The sequence below is a fragment of the Bos indicus genome, chromosome 24 (genome assembly GCF_029378745.1).
Source record: "Bos indicus isolate NIAB-ARS_2022 breed Sahiwal x Tharparkar chromosome 24, NIAB-ARS_B.indTharparkar_mat_pri_1.0, whole genome shotgun sequence".
Taxonomy (NCBI): Eukaryota; Metazoa; Chordata; class Mammalia; order Artiodactyla; family Bovidae; genus Bos; species Bos indicus.
The window spans coordinates 25140276-25161774 of NC_091783.1; the positions used below are offsets into that span (position 1 = coordinate 25140276).

The 21499-nt window shown below is 43.5% G+C and overlaps 1 protein-coding gene across 2 annotated transcripts in view; it reads left to right on the forward strand.

Annotated features, from left to right (window-relative positions):
• Nucleotides 1–21499, forward strand: part of GAREM1 (GRB2 associated regulator of MAPK1 subtype 1) — a 236747-nt gene that overhangs the window by 81985 nt on the left and 133263 nt on the right. The window lies entirely within an intron of this gene.

Sequence of the window (21499 nt, forward strand, 5' to 3'; positions counted from 1 at the left end):
TCATTATGTGAAGGATCTTTTTCTTTTTCTCTAGTATCATTAATGTTTCAAAAGTCTGTAGCAGGATGCCCTAGACTGCTGTTATGTTTTTGAGCGAAACCTCTGCATTGCCCAGAGAGTTGTCTGTTTGGAAAAGGGGCTTCACTGTATTCCCACTGCCTAGAACAGCAGTAAATGGTATGTGTTCAGTAAATATTTATGGGATGTAAGAATGGTTTGGTCCCCTTTTTATTTCTAGGAGTCTTTATTGCTGGATATGACCTAGGGGTCACTAAACTTCTCAAAATCCTTATTACAGAAAAAATTTTAAGAAAAGATTTCTGTTGCCTGAAACTCTGTCCTAGAATTCTCTTTCCCAGCTGTGGGAGTAGCCTTCATAGAAAAAGGAGGAACATATAGCTACAGAAAGTGTTAAGAGTGATATTGGGAGCCAGGCAAAGGGACAGAGAATGAGAGCGAGCCTCCACCTGCCTGGTCTCTCCTGCCAGTGGTCACACGACAGGTGAGTTCCATGCTAGTTTTAGCCGAACCAAAATTATGGTTCCTGTACTTCATGGAAAACCAAGAAGGAAGATGTAAGGTTGTGATTCAGATGAATAAATTTACCTAATCTGTTGTGTTCTTTTAGCAGATTGACTTTTAGTCTTTCCCCCAAACCCTTGTGAATAGCTCTGTGACATCGCTTGTCCCAAACGAATGTTGTCATTTGATCAGATGTGCAGATTTCTTTAGAGACCCCATACACCACCAGTCTCTCTAACTTTCTGCTCAAAGCTCTCATGCTCTGATTCTAGTCCACTTCTCCAAACTTAACTTTTCCACTCTGAAGAGTGGGCCTTCCCCTCTGGCTAGATTAGTCACCTTCCTGTGTCCTGGACATTCTGAGTACTTTTCTGTGTAACCACTCCCTGGCCGGAGTTGCCTTCCTCAGCTGTGCTTCCGTCAGAGCCTGTCGTTGCATCAGGAGGCTGCTGGCTCCCCCAACTTGTCCCCATGTTGTCTCCTGATGTGCTTACCTTGTATCACATGCATTTGGCACACGTCCTCAGGTTTCACTCCATTACCTCTTCCTTGTACTTGTGCTTAGGCACTCGGTCATGTCCACTCTTTGTGACCCCATGGACTGTGGCCCACTTGGTTTCCCTGTCCATCAGATTCTCCAGGCAAGAATACGGGTGTGGATTGCCATTTCCTCCTCCAGGGGATCTTCCTGACCCAGGAATCAAACCCATGTCTCCTGTGTCTCCTGCTTTGCATGTGGATTCTTTACCTGCTGAGCCATTGCATGTACCCATATCTCCACTTGCCAGTTGGACTGCACACTCCTTAACAAGTGAGACTAATTCAAAAGGCCTTTGTGAGTCCTTTGGATCTGTACACAAAAGATACAGTTCTTTATGGCTGTGGATGTTCCATCCAGGGATCTCAAACTTGGCTACATATCTGGGAATCACCTGGGAAGCTTTAAAAATGACTGATGCCCAGTTCCACATCCAAGGTTCTGATTTAATTGGCTTTGAGTGTGGGCTGAGCATCAGGGTTTTTAATAGCTCCTCTTGTTATTCAGCCAAGGTTGGAAATCCTTTGTTCTGGAGTGGGCATTCGCTGTGTCAGATGATGAGATTTCCCCAAACACCTGCAAATACTTGCAAATGTTTTGTTGTTCTAAATATATAGATTTTTTACATTCATCTTCCGTTGGGATAAAAAATGGTATGCGGACAGCTTACTGTTTATCTGCAAGGAAAGTGATAGTGCACTTAATTGGGAACCCCAGGCAGTATATTGCAAATGATACTTTTTCATTTTTAAAGTAAAGTTAAAGACTAAAAGGAAATATGAGCACTAAGATTCCACCACTTTACATGAAAAGAAAGAAAACATATTAAAGGAAGAAAAATTTGAAATGGAACTGTCTTAGTTCAAGTTGCTGTAACAAAATTCCATAGACTGGTGGGATTGTAAATAACAGAAATTTCTTTCTTGAGAAGTCCAAGATCAAAGTGCCAGTAAGTCTGATGTCTGGTGAGAGCCCACTTTCTGGTTTTCAGATGGTTATTTTCTTGCTGTGTCCTCATATGGTAGAGAGAGAGAGAAAGAAGAGAGAGATCAAGAGTGAGAGAGAACAATCAGCTTTCCTGAGTCTTTTCTTACAAGGGCACTAATCTCATTCATGAAGGCTCCACCCTCAGGACTAATTGCCCTCCAAAGACCCCACCTCCAAATTCCATCACATTGGGGATTTAGCCTTCAGGATCTGACTTTGGGAGAATGTAAACATTCAGTCCATAGCAAGGAACCAGTGTTTTATGAGACTTGATAAAATCATTTCAAAGAACATCCTCAGGTATATTTTATTTCAAAGGATTTATGACCAAGTCCAGCCTTTGGAAGAAAGAGAGCATAAAGTAAATAGTGGAGGCTAAAAATACCATTTATGTCTCTGGTTTAGTAGTGTTCTAATTTTCGTTAGTAAAAGAAACACTTATTCATGCATATTTCACTACTTTGTTATAACTTCATTTACATTGAGAGTCACCACTCATTCTTTGAGAAAAATAATTAATTAAATACGTTTGATGTAGGAATAAAATCTACCAGCTTTGTAATCAGCCTAGTTGGATTCCTGATTCTGCCACTTACTGTGTGTATTTGGGCAAGTTACTCCACCTCTCTGGATCTCAATTTCCTCATCTATAAAGTGGAGACAATGAGTGCCTTTCTCTTTGGGTGGTTGTGGAGATTAAAAGAGGTGATGCAAGTGAAGCGCCTTTCTGAGTGCTTGTTTGTATAGTCACTCAGTCGGGTCTGACTCTGCAACCCCATGGACTGTAGCCCTGCAGGCTCCCCAGTCCATAGGATTCTCCCAGGCAAGAATACTGGAGTGGGTTGCCATTTCCTTCTTCAGGGGGTCTTCCCAACTCAGTAATCATACCCCAGTGTCCTGCATTGCAGGCAGATTCTTTACCACTGAGCGAAGTGGGAAATGCTTACTATTAATACTTCCCAAGTGCTCCATGGTGTTAATGGTGGTGATTATCGTAACGATAGCAGCACAATGTTTCTGAAGATTTAACTCTTTGTTTTGAAGTGCAGATTACAAGTTGAATTACTTTGAGTTGAATGCTCATTAAAGCAGACTGACACCCCTCAGAGCTGTTTTGGCTACTTTTTGTTGTTGTTGTTGTTTTAAACTTATTTTGAGGCTGCAATAGTATGATATATTCCTTTATATTATTTACCCAATTTGGACCATTATTTTGCCATGTTTGTTGTATTCTTTTCCTCCATCTCTTTCTCTACATGCAGGCACACACCCACACACACACCCATATTATTTATTTATTTATCCCAAATCTTTGGAGCAGACCACACGCATCCCCCTTGTACTTTATTATATGGTTCCTAAAAACAAGGATATCCTCTTATGTAACCACAGTACTGTCAGCAAATTCAGGACATTTAATACTTTGATTTAATCTGCAGTGCACGTTCCGGTTTTGTCATTTGTCCCAATAATATTTTTTTCCCTCCAGGACAGCATCTAGTCTGAGACCACTTACTGGTTTTTCCTATCATGTCCCTTTAGTCTCCTTATTTAATCTGGGACCGTTCCTCAGCCTTTCTCGTGTTTCTTGACAATCTAGAAGCATGTAGGCAAGTTGCTTTTGAGAATAACCCTCACTTTGGGTTCCACAGTCTCTTCATGATTAGACTGAGATTATGCACTTTGGGCTGGTTGTGTCCTCCTCGGTGAGATCACACCTGGAGACACAGGTGTCCCTCTGTCCCTTACTGGTGACCTTGATTTTGATCACTTGGTTAAGACGTCTGATTTCTCTGCTGTATAATTAGCATGTGCTTTGTGTTACTGGGAAGTTTGAAAGAAGATTCTTTGAGATTCTGTGGGTATCCTGTTCCTTCTCTAACTCCCTACCCCGTTTTATTGAGCAGTTGTTGATGATACCTGTCTGATTCAATTTTTACTTTGAAGGTGGTAAAATAGTGCATTTCTAACATAACTCCATCATTCCTTCTTCCGTGTGTTGTCATTCTACTGTAAGGAAGAGCTGTCCCTCCCTCCCACTGTGCCCTTACTTACCTGTTATTATCAGCATGGAGTTACGGATTCTTACTTCATGCATGGGGTCAAAATATCTTCCTGTCCTTGTTTATTTTGATGCTCGACTTGTCCAGATTTTGCCATTTGGGTACAAGCTGGCCCATCCATCTTTATGACTTGCCCCCTTTGTCCTTATTTTCTGGTGGCAGCTGTTTTTCTCCTTCTCCGTGTACCATTTCTGTCAGGGCCACTGCACTGTGCTGTCCCAGGCAACACCCCTTACTTTGTGGTCTCTCTAAATGGTGTCCCTTGGAGTTGTGCAGTACACAGCCTAGGCAGCCATACACAGCTCTGTTCACATATATTCCAAAAAATAGCAGACCTCAGCATTTTTAGAAAAATCACAATCCCGAGTGCCTTTCCCATATTTTTAATCAGAGATTTTCATGAAAGTCTTCATGTGAAAAGAAATACTGTCATAAAATTTTCAGAGAAGAGAAATACAACTTGAAGTTCTTATCAGAATTACACTCTCACGTGGTGGTGATAAGAATCACCTTACTCTGAATTCTGAAATTATTAGGTGTGCTTTGAAAAAAAAAAATAAAGACGTCCCTCTTTCTGATGAAGTAAATTTTTTATTTGGAATAAAAAGAATTTTCTTGGTTTAACAAACAGTTGATTCCGAGAGAGAGAATGTGTTTAGTCAGCATCACGTATTTTGCTAACAGCAGAGAAACCACTCAAGAAAAATTGGCATAGGGTTTAGAAATGTGATGGCCACTTTCACACACGTTTTAGTCAAAAGGCATCACAGATCAATTTTATCCAAGCTCTAACTTCTTGCTGCTACCGAAAGGGCAAAGATTTCCTAAGGAATGTACAATGGGGAATTCGGAATTTTTATGCATACTCAGGCCATCTAAACTCCTGCCTGGCCTACTCCACTCATAGCTCACCCTGAACATCTCTTACCTCCCCAGTTTATCTTGACTTGTTAAATGACAACAACAAAACAAAACAAAAATTTCTTTTTAAGAAAAAGGAACCTAGTGCAACTTAATTATAGCCAATAGTTTGTAAAGATGAATGAGCTCCCTTTAACAGTTCAGATTTCTCTTCATCAAATTCCTTTTGTCTCTACAGTTCAGAGCGATCGGTCAAGCTCACTCAACATTGCTTACACTAAAGCAAGTGTCTCGGGTTTAGGCTGAACCTTCCTAGGGTATTAACCCTGATTTGGTATTCACAATTTGACATTTTGTCCGTTAAAACTAATGTAAACTTCAGACTCCACCAAAAGCTGAATATGCTCTTGCCTCTGGAATTTGCCCTTTTAAGCTCCAAGTTTCCAACTTATAAAATGGAGATTTTCCTTAGAAAATGTTGTGAACATTCTCTGAGCTCTAATTTGCGTTATTGACTCAACAGCTTCCCTACCTCAAGATGAGTACTAAATAATGTTACCTCCTCATTCTCACCTCTCCTGAAAACTAACCAGGAAGAGCTGTCCAGGGACAGAGCTCTGAGAAGTCAGATGAATCAGAATGTGAGGTGTCTGTGTACCCATGGTCCACCACTTGGGGAAGTAGTGGGATTCTGCCTGGGTTTATGAAAATGCACATCATTCAGTGGCATGCTTGGTGTCTTCACCAAACAGACTGCCACTTGAACATAAGCATTTGAGATAAACGCCAGCCACATTTGGCTTCTATTTTTAAATTCTCAGCCTTCTGCAAATCCAGTAACTCTTTAATAAGCTAAAATAATCTCAGTACTTCCCTCCTCCGGTCAATCCTAAAGGAAATCAACCCTGAATATTTGATGCTGAAGCTGAAACTCCAGTACTTGGCCATCTGATACAAATCGCCAACTCATTGGAAAAGACCCTGATCCTGGGAAAGATTGAAGGCATGAGGAGAAGGAGGTGACAGAGGATGAGATGGTTAGATGGCATCACCGACTCCATGGACATGAATTTCAGCAAACTCCAGGAGATAGTAAAGGGCCGGGTTGCTGGCATGCTGCAGTTCAGTTCAGTTCAGTTCAGTTGCTCAGTCGTGTCCGACTCTCTGTGACCCCATGAATTGCAGCACGCCAGGCCTCCCTGTCCATCACCAACTCCCGGAGTTCACCCAGACTCATATCCATCGAGTCAGTGATGCCATTCAGCCATCTCATCCTCTGTCGTCCCCTTCTCCTCCTGCCCCCAATCCCTCCCAGCATCAGAGTCTTTTCCAATGAGTCAACTCTTCGCATGAGGTAGCCAAAGTACCGGAGTTTCAGCTTTAGCATCATTCCTTCCAAAGAAATCCCAGGGCTGATCTCCTTCAGAATGGACTGGTTGGATCTCCTTGCAGTCCAGGGGACTCTCAAGAGTCTTCTCCAACACCACAGTTCAAAAGCATCAATTCTTCGGCACTCAGCCTTCTTCATAGTCCACCTTTCACATCCATACATGACCACAGGAAAAACCATAGCCTTGACCAGACGAACCTTTGTTGGCAAAGTAATGTCTCTGCTTTTGAATATGCTATCTAGATTGGTCATAACTTTCCTTCCAAGGAGTAAGCGTCTTTTAATTTCATGGCTACAGTCACCATCTGCAGTGATTGTGGAGCCCCCCAAAATAAAGTCTGTCACTGTTTCCACTGTTTGCCCATCTATTTCCCATGACGTGATGGGACCGGATGCCATGATCTTCTTTTTCTGAATGTTGAGCTTTAAGCCAACTTTTTCACTCTCCACTTTCACATTCATCAAGAGGCTTTTTAGTTCCTCTTCACTTTCTGCCATAAGGGTGGTGTCATCTGTATATCTGAGGTTATTAATATTTCTCCCAGCAATCTTGATTCCAGCTTGTGCTTCTTCCAGTCCAGCGTTTCTCATGATGTACTCTGCATAGAAGTTAAATAAGCAGGGTGACAATATACAGCCTTGACGTACTCCTTTTCCTATTTGGAACCAGTCTGTTGTTCCATGTCCAGTTCTAACTGTTGCTTCCTGACCTGCATACAAATTTCTCAAGAGGCAGATCAGGTGGTCTGGTATTCCCATCTCTTTCAGAATTTTCCACAGTTTATTGTGATCCACACAGTCAAAGGCTTTGGCATAGTCAATAAAGCAGAAATAGATGCTTTTCTGGAACTCTCTTGCTTTTTCCGTGATCCAGTGGATGTTGGCAATTTGATCTCTGGTTCCTCTACCTTTTCTAAAACCAGCTTGAACATCAGGAAGTCCATGGTTCACATATTGCTGAAGCCTGGCTTGGAGAATTTTCAGCATTACTTTACTAGCGTGTGAGATGAGTGCAATTGTGTGGTAGTTTGAGCATTCTTTGGCATTGCCTTTCTTTGGGATTGGAATGAAAACTGACTTTTTCCAGTCCTGTGGCCACTGCTGAGTTTTCCAAATGTGCTGGCATATTGAGTGCAGCACTTTCACAGCATCATCTTTCAGGATTTGGAATAGCTCAACTGGAATGCCATCACCTCCACTAGCTTTGTTCGTAATGATGCTTTCTAAGGCCCACTTGACTTCACATTCCAGGATGTCTGGCTCTAGGTCAGTGAAAACACCATCGTGATTATCTGGGTCATGAAGATCTTTTTTGTACAGTTCTTCTGTGTATTCTTGCCATCTCTTCTTAATATCTTCTGCTTCTGTTAGGTCCATACCATTTCTGTCCTTTATTGAGCCCATCTTTGCATGAAATGTTCCCTTGATATCTCTAATTTTCTTGAAGAGATCTCTAGTCTTTCCCATTCTGTTGTTTTCCTCTTTTTCTTTGCATTGATCGCTGAAGAAGGCTTTCTTAACTCTTCTTGCTATTCTTTGGAACTCTGCATTCAGATGTTTATATCTTTCCTTTTCTCCTTTGCTTTTCGCTTCTCTTCTTTTCACAGCTATTTGTAAGGCCTCCCCAGACAGCCATTTTGCTTTTTTGCATTTCTTTTCCATGGGGATGGTCTTGATCCCTGTCTCCTGTACAATGTCACGAACCTCTTTCCATAGTACATCAGGCACTCTATTTATCAGATCTAGGCCCTTAAATCTATTTCTCACTTCCACTGTATAATCATAAGGGATTTGATTTAGGTCATACCTGAATGGTCTAGTGGTTTTCCCTACGTTGTTCAGGGGGTCGCAAAGAGTCGGACACAGCTTAGCGACTGAACATCAACAACAGCTTCCCTCCTAGCTACAAATGTACACAAATAAGTAACAGTGAAGCCCAAGGTTAGTTAGAATTGCTTATGAAATCTGCAAGGCCCTTAGCAAGCACCTGCATTTATATCAGCAGTACCTGTTTTTAAAAATGCAGGATGTGCAGTGTCTGTCTCTCAGGCAAAATTATAGTAATGTGGTATCTAACATTAACCTTGAATTGTAATCACTGAACAAAAGAAAATGTTGAAACAAGCTAATTTTATTCTCCTGGGTTGTGAGTTTAATTAGTGTGAATCATCCATTTATAAAAGTAACTACTTGTGTAGAGCAGTATGTGTACTTTCTCTGTTTTATGGTATAAAGCTTATGTGATAAAATGGAAAGTAACCAGTCTGTCTTTTAAAAAGTCCTCAGCACAAATATTGGGCTTCTGAGGTGCATCAGTGGTAAAGAATCCACCTGCCAGTGCAGGAGACTTGGGTTCGATCCCTTAGTCAGAAGATTCCCTGGAGAAGGAAATGGCAATCTTGCTTGGGGAGTCCCATGGACAGAGAAGCCTGATGGGCAATACTCCAATGGTTTGCAAAACAAAAAAAAAAAGAGTCAAAGATGACTTAATAACTAAATAATAACCACAGTACATGGCAAGCGGTATTATCCCAACCTGTTTTGCCAGTACCAGTAATAAATATTAGCTAAGAAATAACCCTTTTTCATAATTGAATCTTTAGGTCACAGTTAGCAATAACTTAATTTTATTTAGTGCTTGCTCTTGTTGCTTCCCTAGTGGCTCAGACGGTAAAGAATCTGCCTGCAATGGGAAAGACCTGGGTTTGATCACTAGATTGGAAGATCACCTGGAGGAGGGCATGATAACCCACTCCAGTACTCTTGCCTGGAGAATCCCCATAAACAGAGGAGCCTGGCGGGCTTCAGGCCATGGGGTTGCAAAGAGTCGAACATGACTGAGCAACTAAGCACATATTCTCTTGTTGGGCTTCCCTGGTGGTTCAGCGGTAAAGAATCTGCCTACAGTGCAGGAGACACAGGAGATGCGGGTTCAGTCCCTGGGTTGGGAAGATCCCCTGGAGGAGGGTAATGGCAACCCGCTCCAGTATTCTTACACTGGAAATCCCGTGGACAGAGGAGCCTGGTGAGTTGTGGCCAATGAGGTCACAGAGTCAGACACGACTGAAGCAACTAACCACACACACACATTACATTCTCTTGCTAATTTAGCATTTTGCTTGTATGTCTTCATGTAGCTTTCACAACAAACCCACGAGGCAGGTTCTATTTTCTGTATTTGTGCACCAATGAGAACTGAAGTTTAAAGACATTGAGGATCTTGTAATATTACCCAGCTAATGGGTGTGATTGGAACCCAGGACTTGCAGCTCCACGACCTGTTTCCCCCACTGCAGTTCCTCTTGAATGTGCTAGAAGGCACTTCCACATGGAAGTCATCCCGACCATCACAGAAAAGAGAGATCTTTTAGAATTTGCTGGTAAATTTACTGAAGCTTCTGCTTTTCTCTCCTTTCACCCAGCTCCCCACGTGTATTCTGACTCTAGGGGAAAAGTAAGGAAACATATATTTATCTTGACCTTTTCTTTTTTTTTTTAATGCGGGCCCGCGGGCCCGGCTGCGGCTGCGGCTCTCGAGGCGCGCTTGTCGGGGGCGGCGGCGGGGCGGAGGCACGGGGGCTGGCGCCTCACGGCCCGCACCCATCGTGCGGCGAGCGGCGGACGGGCGGGCTGGAGGGCCGGGGGCGCGCGGTCCTATCTTGACCTTTTCTAGATTTATATGTCATCTGCATACAGGTGACGTTCTCATCTCTCAAGTAAATTACAGAAAGTAGCAAAGACAGAAGAGCTGCATGGAGAGCCCTGGGCCGGGGAGAGGATGGAGGGAACGTGGGGGGCTTCCTACCCAAGTCTGGAGGCCGGGGAGAGGGTCTTTTAAGTGTGACTGAGGACATTGGTGGTCTTCTGATGGACAGTCTCAGTGAGTAAATGGGAGAAAAGTCAGACTTCACGAGGGGGTTAAAAATGAGTGGAAGGTGAGACAGCAGGCATGAATAACTATGTTTGTCACAGTATGTTAAAGAAAAGCTAAGGGAGAGGACATAGGAGTGAAAGGCTTCTGATCTTTTTTTTTTTTAACAATAACAGAGTTGGAGGCATCTTTCTTGGTTGGAGGATTACTCAAGAGAGGATAAAGGGGGAAACTAATTAATATAATAGCCCAGCGCCTAGGAAGTTGTCTCTGCCGTTGTTTCCACTTCTTCATGATGCGGTTGGTGTAGCTACTGTGACATAGCGTTTGTGGTCAGAGGTCGGATGAATTGTTTCTTTCACACTTGGGTGTCGCCCAGATGTTTTAACTCAAAACAAAGATAAAGAACTTAATGTAAGCATCAACCTTTGACAGAAGAATGACTTGAGGATTGTTGTCAGCCTTTGGTATAGTTTTCTAGTTTTACTTCTAAATACTTAAGAATAATAACCCAAGTAAACTAGAATGTGAATGGCATTCATCCTGAGATGATACAAGGGAATTATCTTGATTTTGTGTTAGGTGTGATTCTAGTGTTACAGTTTTGAAGGAAAACATCCTTGTTTGTTAGAGACACACTGAATTATTTAGGGCAAGGGGAATATGATTTTCATATATAAAATACTTCAAAATCAAACATCAACATAGATGAATATTGGGCAGGCTGTTAAAGTTGTTTAGTCTAGGTAAAGGGTAGATGGTATTCATTTTTTGTATGTTTCAAAATTTTTTCTAATAAAAAGGGGAAAAGGACTCCCTGACGACAACCAGCAGCAAAGTGAATTTTTGTGTCCAACTCTTCGGTGGTATTCTTAACGAAACCACCCCTACCTCAGTCCTTGAACCCTACTTACAGTCTTAAGTAACTTCTGGAGGGGTGAAAGTTCACCTTTCCCTGGGTTGTTCTGTTCCAGGGTCAAGTGTAGAAATAGCCCAGTGCGAGGTGAACCAGAGAGAAATGATTCCCTTTTCGCCACGTGGTGGAACCATCCCCAGACTCCTTTGGGGGCTTGATTGCTCCCAGTCCGTCAGCTCCCAGGGGTTGACGGAGTTGGTGGTGATAATTTAAGTATAGAGGAGAGGGGGTGGGTGTGTGTGTGTGTAAGTTGAGTGAGATTTGAGAAGAAAGGAAATGTTTCTCATTAAATTCTTTTTCATTAGTTTCCCCTTAAAATCAGAGCTCTATGGGAGAAATGGAAAGGGGGCGTATGAGTAAATGCAGGGCAGAGTCAGTGTCACAGTATGCGGCTTTTCTTGATCTGTAAACATGGGTAAAAAACTTGCATAAAATATTTGAGGATCCCTCGATTGCTATTTTCACTGCCTGTTTACTCTCAGAATCCTTGAAAATCACATACTGAATCTACACACAGAAAACCTAGGCTCTGAAATGTAAAACAGACAGGGTATGCAAACAGGGGTGGTGTTTAGAGTTCAAAACTCCAGGCTGCTGTTCTCTCTTTTTTCTCCCCACCCGCCCCCCCCAGTTTATATGTCAGTCCCGAATGGAAGGTTAGTACTTGAAAGAGGATCACTCCAGCTCCAGTCTGGTTTAACCTATGAGATGATGTGATTAACATCAGGTGGAAAGTTTGAACAAGCTGCCTGTAACCACGCTGTTAATGGGGTGTTTATAACATGGGTGGGGATGGGTTCGTCTCACTTCGTAATTTGATTTCCATGTTGGATTTGTACCTCCGAGAGGTGGTGTGACCTTTTCAAAGGTTCCCTTTCGGCTTTTAAGAATTGCTTTGAGGGTTTTTTTTGTTTTTTTGTTTTTTTTTCTTTGCGGAAAACAGGCTTCATATGTTCCAAAACTGATGCAGTGCTGGTAAAGCTTCATGAAGTCACTTTGCTCCATTTCTTAGATTTGGAGTCACTTACCTTTATGACTCACCCTCCAGGACAGTCGTGTGCTGGCCTTCTGTTAAACCTCTTACCCAACTGGGGAGTTGTCAGGTGTGCTATCCACAGTAAAACGATGTACCTCGTGTACCGTGTGAGCCTTTCTGACATTTAGGGCAAGGAGATGATTCAGACACTCACATGTGCTTTTTTCCCGGAAGATGTACCTCAGCAAGGCCTCCAACCTGTTAGGACTGGTTTACAGAACATCATGGGGTTTTGTCCCTAAGACTGAGTCAAGCCAGTGAGTGAGCGTGAGACAAATGAGAAACACAGAGCTTTTACCTTCTACATGTGAAAAATTGTTGTAGGTAAATGAGATGCCATGGGCACATCAGTGTTTGAAATATTCCATGTCTCCCCTCATGTCTTCTTTTGCATCCCATGAGCTTAATACTCAGTGGCGGTTGCATCTTTCTGTACAGTCCTTCACAGCATTTTCATCACCTTGGCGTTCTTTAGTTTTCTTTGTAAATTTTATTTTGTCTGTGCTGCACACTGTGTTGCAGTGTGTGGGCTCAGTAGTTGCAGGGCTCTGGCTTAGTCGCTCTGCAGTGTGCAGGGTCTTAGTTACCCGACCAGGGATCAAACCCGTGTCCCCCGAGTTGAAAGGTTGATTCGTAACCACTGGACCACAGGGAAACCCCTCAGCTTTCTTACTTGTAGTAGTGAAGCCAGTCACCCAGAGAGGGAAATTGCAGTCCCTTGTCCACCTCATGCCTTTTTCTCTTTGTTCCTCAAAGAAATCGTGTGCCAAGTCTTGGTTTGGTTTTTTGTTGCTGCTGTTGTTGGCTTTTTGGGTTGATTTTTTTTTGCTGTGCTGGGTCTTCATTACAGCACACTGGACTTCTTCAGTTGTGGCATGTGGACCTACTTGTGGCATGAGAGATCTAGTTCCCTGACCAGGGATTGAACCCAGGGCCCCCTGCATTAGGGGCTCAGAGTCTTAGCCACTGGACCACCAGGGACGTCCCCTGGCCAAGTCTTGTGGACACTACCTCCCCAGCCCCTGCCAAAGCTGCTCCCCTTTTCCAGCCTGCTCTCACTGGGTCTCTGAAGACCCTAATGCCTCCTCCCTGCCCCCATCAGTCAGATTATTCTTTCTCAACTACTGCTGTTATTTCACCACTGACCAGGTAAGTACAGACTCTCTTCTAATCAGGGCCAGAATAGACTCAACTGAGAGCCCTGGTCTCTGATCCACACCTTGCCAGGCTCCAGCCACCATGGCCTGTTTGTTGTTCCCCAAATGGGCTGTGCCCACCTGCTGCACTCCATGCTGACCCTAGTCCTTGGATGGCTCACGCTTCAGCCACCCCCAGCTCGTGAGCGTCTCCCTCACACACCACCTCCCTCAAGAAGCTTTTCCCAGTTTTCCACACCATGTATACAGATAAGGTCCTTTCTGTGTGGAATCCTGTAGTAATTTGTGTCCAAGAGCATTTATGTCGTGATCTTATTCTCCCTGCTTCTAAAGGCTCCTTGAGGACAGTCCTGTCCCTCACAGAACCTGGCACAGGCTTGGATGGTTTAAGAGCTCACTAAATATTTTTGACCGCGTGGAACTTGAGTCATCTTTAAAGAATGAACTTTTTTTTTTTCCAGTCGGTTTACAAATATGCCCGAGATGCCCAGAGAACAGTCTGATTTGCTTTCCCCTTGAAGCAGGCAGGTGTGGCTCTGAGCCCCTCCGTGGACAGGGAGAGGGATGATTGTGATGCTCTGATGGAGGCGCCAACTGTTGAATAAGGACAGAGCAGTTCTGGTGGGGATGAGAGGCGAGGCCCTTTGGTGACCATTCCAGGAGGAGTCTTGACCGAGTGCCAGCTTGAGCAGAGCTGCGGGTTATGGACAGTGGTAAAGATAATTCAGGTGCTCTGTGGGTGAGACGGGAAAGGAGTGTTTAGAAAGTAAGGTTAGAAAGTCAGCTTGGAACAGATTTGAAGAGAATTGAGTTCTAGGATGAATAATGGGAACAGTAGTCTTTGTGCCTTGGGGGTAGCAGCCCTCATAGTCTGTCTTTCAGAGGCCACCTCCGCTGATTCAGAATGGATGCTGAGAAATAAGAGAAAGAGAATAGAAAGTTGTTTGAATAGCCTGATGAAAAGATAATGAAGACCTGACCTAGGCTGGAGGAAGTGCTGATGAGGTAAAAGTTGATATCGAGATGCAGGGGACAAGGAAAAAGAAACATAATTCTTCTGAGTTTTTGTGTGTTTTTTTTTGTCCAGTTTTTAAGGAAGCAGATTTTTGTTTTCAACCTCCCAGGCATAGGCCTTTCTCATGCATGCTTTTTCCTAATAGCTTTCATTTGTTTCTACCATTTTCTTTTTTACTAAAAACACTTTTGCCTCTTAAAATGTTGTCAACAAAATAAATTTCAGGTTCTTCCTAAAAATAAATACAGTAGGAAAGTAAAGATTCAGATTTCTTTTTTTTTTGAAAGTAAAATATTTTTTTTTTAATTTAAATTTATTTATTTTAATGAGAGGCTAATTACAATATTGTATTGGTTTTTTTTGAAATGCTTTTGTGATCTTTTGGGGACACTCAGGGCCTTCTAGTAGAAGTTTCCCATCACCTCGGGTACAGGAGGTGCTAGTGGTAAAGAACCTGCCTGCCAATGCAGGAGACATAAGAGACATGGGGTCTATCCCTGGGTTGGAAAGATCCCCCAGAGGAGGGCATGGCAACCCACTCCTGGAGAATCCCGTGGACAGAGGAGCCTATCAGGCTACAGTCCGTGGGGTCGCAAAGAGCTGGACACGACTAAGATGACATAGCACACACACACTTAGACTTCTAGATTGACAAGAATGTGCTCATCCTTTTAGTTTTTGAGCCTGCAAGGTAATCAGGGATAGGAGTTCCACTGAAAACCGTGTTTGATACAAGGCATCAGATGAAAGGAGGAACAAAAATTATATACAAAAATCTAAAGGTCTAAAAGATTGATACCACAAAGATTTAATAGTTTGGCTTATATCTGGCAATTACTTATTTCCTCCATGCAGTAGGAATTCTTCATTCTGTGTGTCAAAATCTAGGAAACTGAGTTGAGTGAAATAGTCTGGTCGTATATTTCCAGTGCTATGATAAAGACCTTCCTCTGTGAAAGGGAGTATGTGTTTCATAGGTTGATTTGTTAAGATCAAAACGTCTGTTATGGAATCTGTTATAATTCTTAATAACTGTTACTTCCTTTATTTAAGAAAAAGAATATTTGTTTTCTTTCTTTACTTTAACGTAGACCCAAGGTGCTCACGGAGAAGGCAATGGCTACCCACTCCGTACTCTTGCCTGGAAAATCCCATGGACGGAGGAGCCTGGTAGGCTGCAGTCCATGGGGTCACTAGGAGTCCAACACGACTGAGCGACTTCACTTTCACTTTTCACTTTCATGCATTGGAGAAGGAAATGGCAACCCACTCCAGTGTTCTTGCCTGGAGAGTCCCAGGGACGGGGGACCCTGGTGGGCTGCTGTCTATGGGGTCGAACAGAGTCAGACACAACTGAAGCAACTTAGCAGCAGCAACAGCAAGGTGCTCGACCAAGTTTGAGCAAGCAAGTTGCTCAACCAAGTTGCAAACTTTTACCCACCTCTCCTTCCCCAGGACATGTGGCAATACTGTGAGACACTTTTGGCTGTTATAACAAGGGGAGGAGGACCTACTGTGACCTGGTGAGTAGAAACCAAGGATGCTGCTGATCATCCTGTAAGCCCCGGAGGGCCTCCACTACAGAGACGCCAGTGGTGCTGAGATGGAGAAAATCAGATAGCAATAATCATGTTGTTATTCAGTTCAGTTCAGTTGCTCAGTGGTGTCTGACTCTCTGCTACCCCATGGACTGCAGCGCGCCAGGCTTCTCTGTCCATCACCAACTCCCGGAGTTTACTCAAACTCATGTCCATCGAGTCGGTGATGCTATCCAACCATCTCATCCTCTGTTGTCCCCTTCTCTTCTTGCCTTCCTTCTTTCCCAACGTCAGGGTCTTTTCAAATGAGTCAGGTCTTCGTATCAGGTGGCCAAAGGATTAGAACTTCAGCTTCAGCATCAGTCCTTCAGTGAATATTCAGGACTGATTTCCCTCAGGATTGACTAGTTGGATTTCCTTGCTATCCAAGGGACTCTCAAGAGTCTTCTCCAGCACCACAGTTCAAAAGCATCAATTTTTCGGTGCTTAGCTTTCAGCATAAAATAGAGAATTTTTCAGCAGAAAATGAGAATTTTTGATAATACAGCGTAAAATAAAACTGATATAATAATGTTATTATTTTATAACATTATATAATAAATATAACTAATATAATAATGACATGATTATATCAGTTTTATTTTGTTTTGACCAAATTTCTGATTTTGCACAGCAGCTGCCAGGCAGACATGTCCTAGGAAAAAGGTTTTGCCCAGACTGAAAAAAAAGCATATGAAGCATTTTTTTTTTGCTGTTCTCAAATTTCTGAATGGACATTGCATTCTGTACACACTCCCTGCTCCTGACAGCAGCCCGGGTGTCATGGCAGAAAAAGTCAGGGAACAGTGAAGGTGCAGACCCCTTTCAACGCAAAGATTTGTTTATCTTCCAGGACTACCCTGGCCCCGTCCTTCTCCCTTTTTATTAAAAAAGAAAAAGGTATATGTGTAAATGCCTGGAGTACACAAATTTTAAGAGAACTAAAACGACATTGTAAAACCTGGTCTCTGTACTTCAGACTGCAGTATGAATGTACATAATATATGTTTCTTCAGATGTTGTTGAAATTAAGAATTTTACATGTTGTATCTGGGGAAGGGTCCAGATCAGCCCTGCCTCCTCCAAATAGAAGTATAGCATCATTTCACTATTGACGATCATTTCACTATTGTTACAGCTTCTTTCTCATTTTAACAAAGCTCAGGCAGCTGCATAGGGAATCCAAGTCTAGGGGGCGAGGCTGCACAGAAGCAGTGCTGTTGCAGGTCTGGGGATCTTTCCAGACCCTGATTGAATAACTGGAAGCACCTCCTGGACGCTGGGCAGTGGGTGCAGAGGGTGGGCGGACAAGTGGAGTGGAAGCCGTGATAGCACGTAAGACCCGCTGTGGCGAGCACCTGGGGGCACCTGCTGTGTGTGGGGGGGCGGTTCTTTATCACACAGACCTGTGATCTCATTTCATGGTAGAAACGGGCCCCTTCCCAGATGAAAAAACCAAGGCTCTGGGATCCTGGCCAAGGTCCTGCTGTCAGTAGGTGGGGACTGAAACCCAGAGCCGCCCAGCCATGGAGCCTGCCCACTACGCCCACAGCCTGCCTGCCACCTGCCCCGGGGGCCAGGTCACAGGCTTCCGACGGGCCTTCTGGGTTGGGGTTGCACCCTGTCAGCATAAGCTCAGCTCCGAGATATTTTTTATGTGTGTTTCAGAGATAACCCTTTGGTAGCAGGTGGGGACGGCCCTCGGTGACTAGCAAATTGCGTAAGTAAGGTGGAACAGCCAGTATTACAGCCCGTTGTTCCCGGGGCTGCTCCCCAGTCTGTCCGGGCAGGTGGGTGAGTCTTGAAGAGACGGATACTATCTCAGGAATGAGACAGCGCTCTGACTGGGGCTATAATTATCCTCTCTGTTTTTCCATCTTCCCTCTACCTGGAGCCCTCCCGTCAGCCAGGACACACACGTAGTGTCCTTCTGCTCATCCAGCAGGAAAAACTCACAACTTTGAGGGTGTGTTATTCCTCCTCCCTGCCATGGGAGCACCATGCAGAAAGGCCTCCTGTGTGTTCCCAGGGTGTAGAAGGGCTGGGGAAAAAAAAATCACGAACCCCATGTCCAGATAAACAGGGCAGACGGCTAGGGAAATGTCAAGTATGAAGGCACTTAAACTGAACTAGAGAATTCCTGGCATACATAACTTCACCTCAGCCCCGTTCTGCTCCAGAACCCACACACGTACACACCGTGTTTCATGGTGAGTGTGTCTTTTCTGTGAGGTAGTGGAAGGACGGTCAGGGGGTGCACTTTGCCTGTTGCGGGAACCATGAAGAAGCTGCTTTCTCTTTGATACTGTGATTGTGGGGCGTTTCTGTGTGACAGCTGTCGAGCGTGCTGCTGCGTAAAGAGCTGATGTCACTAGTGTCGCTGGCGTCCGGTCATCCCCGTCTGCTGTCTTGGTGCTTGACCAGCCGGGCACTCCAGACCTTGAATGACATTGAAGTGGCAGGAGCCTCCTTGGGTCAGCTCTGCAATTGTTGGCAGACTCCAGATCATGGCCTCCTCCTGTCTTACGGCAAAAACCAACGACAGCAGTGGAGTCTGGAAGACGATGAGGGTTCCTACTTTGATCTCTGCTCTTCTGTGGCTCTCAGTCCATTCAGGTCCCTCTCACAAAATAATCACATACCGGGTGGCTTAGGAACAGCAGAAATTTACTTCTCATAGCTGTGGAGGCAGAGAAGTCCAAGGACGTTGTGCCCACGTGGGCACATGTGGGAAAGGCTGGGAAAGGCCCTCTTCTGAACTGCAGATGGCTGACTTCTTGCTGTGTTCTCTCTCGGTGGAGGGGGCTGGAGAGCTCTGTGGGGTCTCTCTTATGATGGCACTGATCTCATTCATGGCAGCCCCCTCTGCTGACCTGAACATCTCCCAGGAGTCCCGCCTCCTAGTACCATCACATGAGCTTAGGATTTCAATGTATAAATGGGAGAGGGGAGGACATATTCAGTCCATAGCAGTGGCCTAACTGCTTGAATTTTACTCCCCAACTAGAGTATGCAGTCTACCAAAGTGACAGTGTAGGGAGGAAGTTCATTGATCTGTTGCAACTTCTTAGGGGCTTTGTGATCATTTCTATATGTTGTCTTACTTTGCTGCGCCTCAGTTTCATCACTTATAAAATAGGGGAAATAATAACCTATATATACTTGTTTTGAGACTTCCCAGGTGGGTCAGTTATAAAGAATCCGCCTGCAATGCAGGAGATGCAGGTTCGATCCCTGGGTTGGGAAGATCCCCTGGAGAAGGAAATGGCAACCCACTCCAGTATTCTTGCCTGGGAAATCCCATGGACAGGGAATCTGGTGAGCTCTGGTCCATGGGGTCGCAAAGAGTCAGACACAACTTAGTGACTAAACAACAACAACAACAATATTTGGTTTTCAGCTGAAATGAGCTTATAACTGATGCTTAGAAGAGCACCTGTCATATGCTGGGCACTGTCTGAGCTGTTACTGTGTAGTTGATATAGTAAGACAGAAAGGAAATGAGATTTCCAACATTGGAAAGGAGGAGAAAAACATATGATTGTCTCATTAGAAAATCCCAGTAAATCAACTGAACCAAAGACTATAAATAACATTAGAATTTAGTGGTCAGATACAAGGTTAGGTTATAAAATCAATAATGCTCTCTAATACACTAGAAATCTCCAAGTGGAAAATGTAATTTTTACACTGCATCCAGAACACATTCTCATTTCCCTTGTAAGGACCTTCCTCTTGATCTCAGTGAAGACAGTTAAGCTTTGAGATGTCAACACATCTGTTACTCTGTGAGACAGGTGTTTCTTTGTTGGCATATGAAAACATGTTAAATGTTATGTATAGATTTGTTTTAATATTAATATATGCCCCCTACCTTTACATGGAGGATCTTATTTACAGATTCCTTCCAAAAATCTATTTTGAGATATCCTGATGGATTCATACCATACTTTTAATTCAGTCATTTGTCTGAACATGGGGACGTGTGATAAGACAGTTTTCTTAAGATTATTGTCCAGATTTTTTTTTTTAAACTAAGTGCATGCAAACTCTGTGTTACAAATTGAGCTTCCTGGCCACCTGTGTGTAGCTACAGTGGTGATTGTGGTAGTTCTTGCTCTGAGATGGCCATAAGTCTCGACAAAATCTATGGATCACTTTACAGACAAAGTAGATATTCCATGGTTTGCAAAATTGAAAAAGACACATGTACTCCAGTGTTCACTGCAGCACTATTTACAATAGCTAGAACATGGAAGCAACTTAGATATCCATCAACAGATGAATGGATAGAGAAGCTGTGGTACATATATACAATGGAATACTCAGTTCTATTCAGTTCAGTCTCTCAGTCGTATCTGACTTTTTGTGACCCCGGGGACTGCAGGACTCCAGGCTTCCCTATCTATCACCAACTCCTAGAGTTTACTCAGATTCATGCCCATTGAGTCACTGATGCCATCCAACCATCTCATCCTCTGTCGTCCCCTTCTCCTCTTGCCCTCAATCTTTCTCAGCATCAGGGTCTTTTCAATAAGTCAGCTCTTCGCATCAGGTGGCCAAAGTATTGGAGTTTCAGCTTCAACATCAGTCCTTCCAATGAACTAATTTCCTTTAGAATGGACTGATTGGATCTCCTTACTGTCCAAGGGACTCTCAAGAGTCTTCTCCAAGACCACAGTTCAAAAGCATCATTCTTCGGCACTCAGCCTTCTTCACAGTCCAACTCTCGCATCCATACATGACTACTGGAAAAACCATAGCTTTGACTAGACCGACTTTTGTTGACAAAGTAATGTCTCTGCTTTTGAATATGCTGTTTAGGTTGGTCCTAACTTTTCTTCCGAGGAGCAAGTGTCTTTTAATTTCATGGCTGCAGTCACCATCTGCAGTGATTTTGGAGGCCCAAAAAAATAAAGTCTGTCACTGTTTCTACTGTTTCCCCATCTATTTCCCATGAAGTGATGGGACCAGATGCCATGATTTTAGTCTTCTGAATGCTGAGTCTTCAGCCAACTTTTTCACTGTCCTCTTTCACCTTTATCAAGAGGCTCTTTAGTTAGTTCCTCTTCACTTTCTGCCATAAGGGTGGTGTCATCTGCATATCTGAGGTTATTGAGGATATTGAAATATCAATATCAATCTTGATTCTAGCTTGTGCTTCATCCAGCCCAGCGTTTCTCATGATATACTCTGCATAGAAGTTAAATAAGCAGGGTGACAATATACAGCCTTGATATACTCCTTTCCCTATTTGGAACAAGTCTGTTGTTCCATATCTGGTTCTAACTGTTGCTTCCTGACCTGCATATAGATTTCTCAAGAGGCAGGTCAGGTGGTCTGGTATTCCCATCTCTTTAAGAGTTTTCCAGAGTGAGTTGTGATCTACACAGTCAAAGGCTTTGGCATAGTCAATAAAACAGAAGTAGATGTTTTTCTTGAACTCTCTTGCTTTTTCGATGATCCAACGGATGTTGGCAATTTGATCTCTGGTTGCTCTGCCTTTTCTAAATCCAGCTTGAATATCTGGAAGTTCACGGCTCATATACTGTTGAATACTACTCAG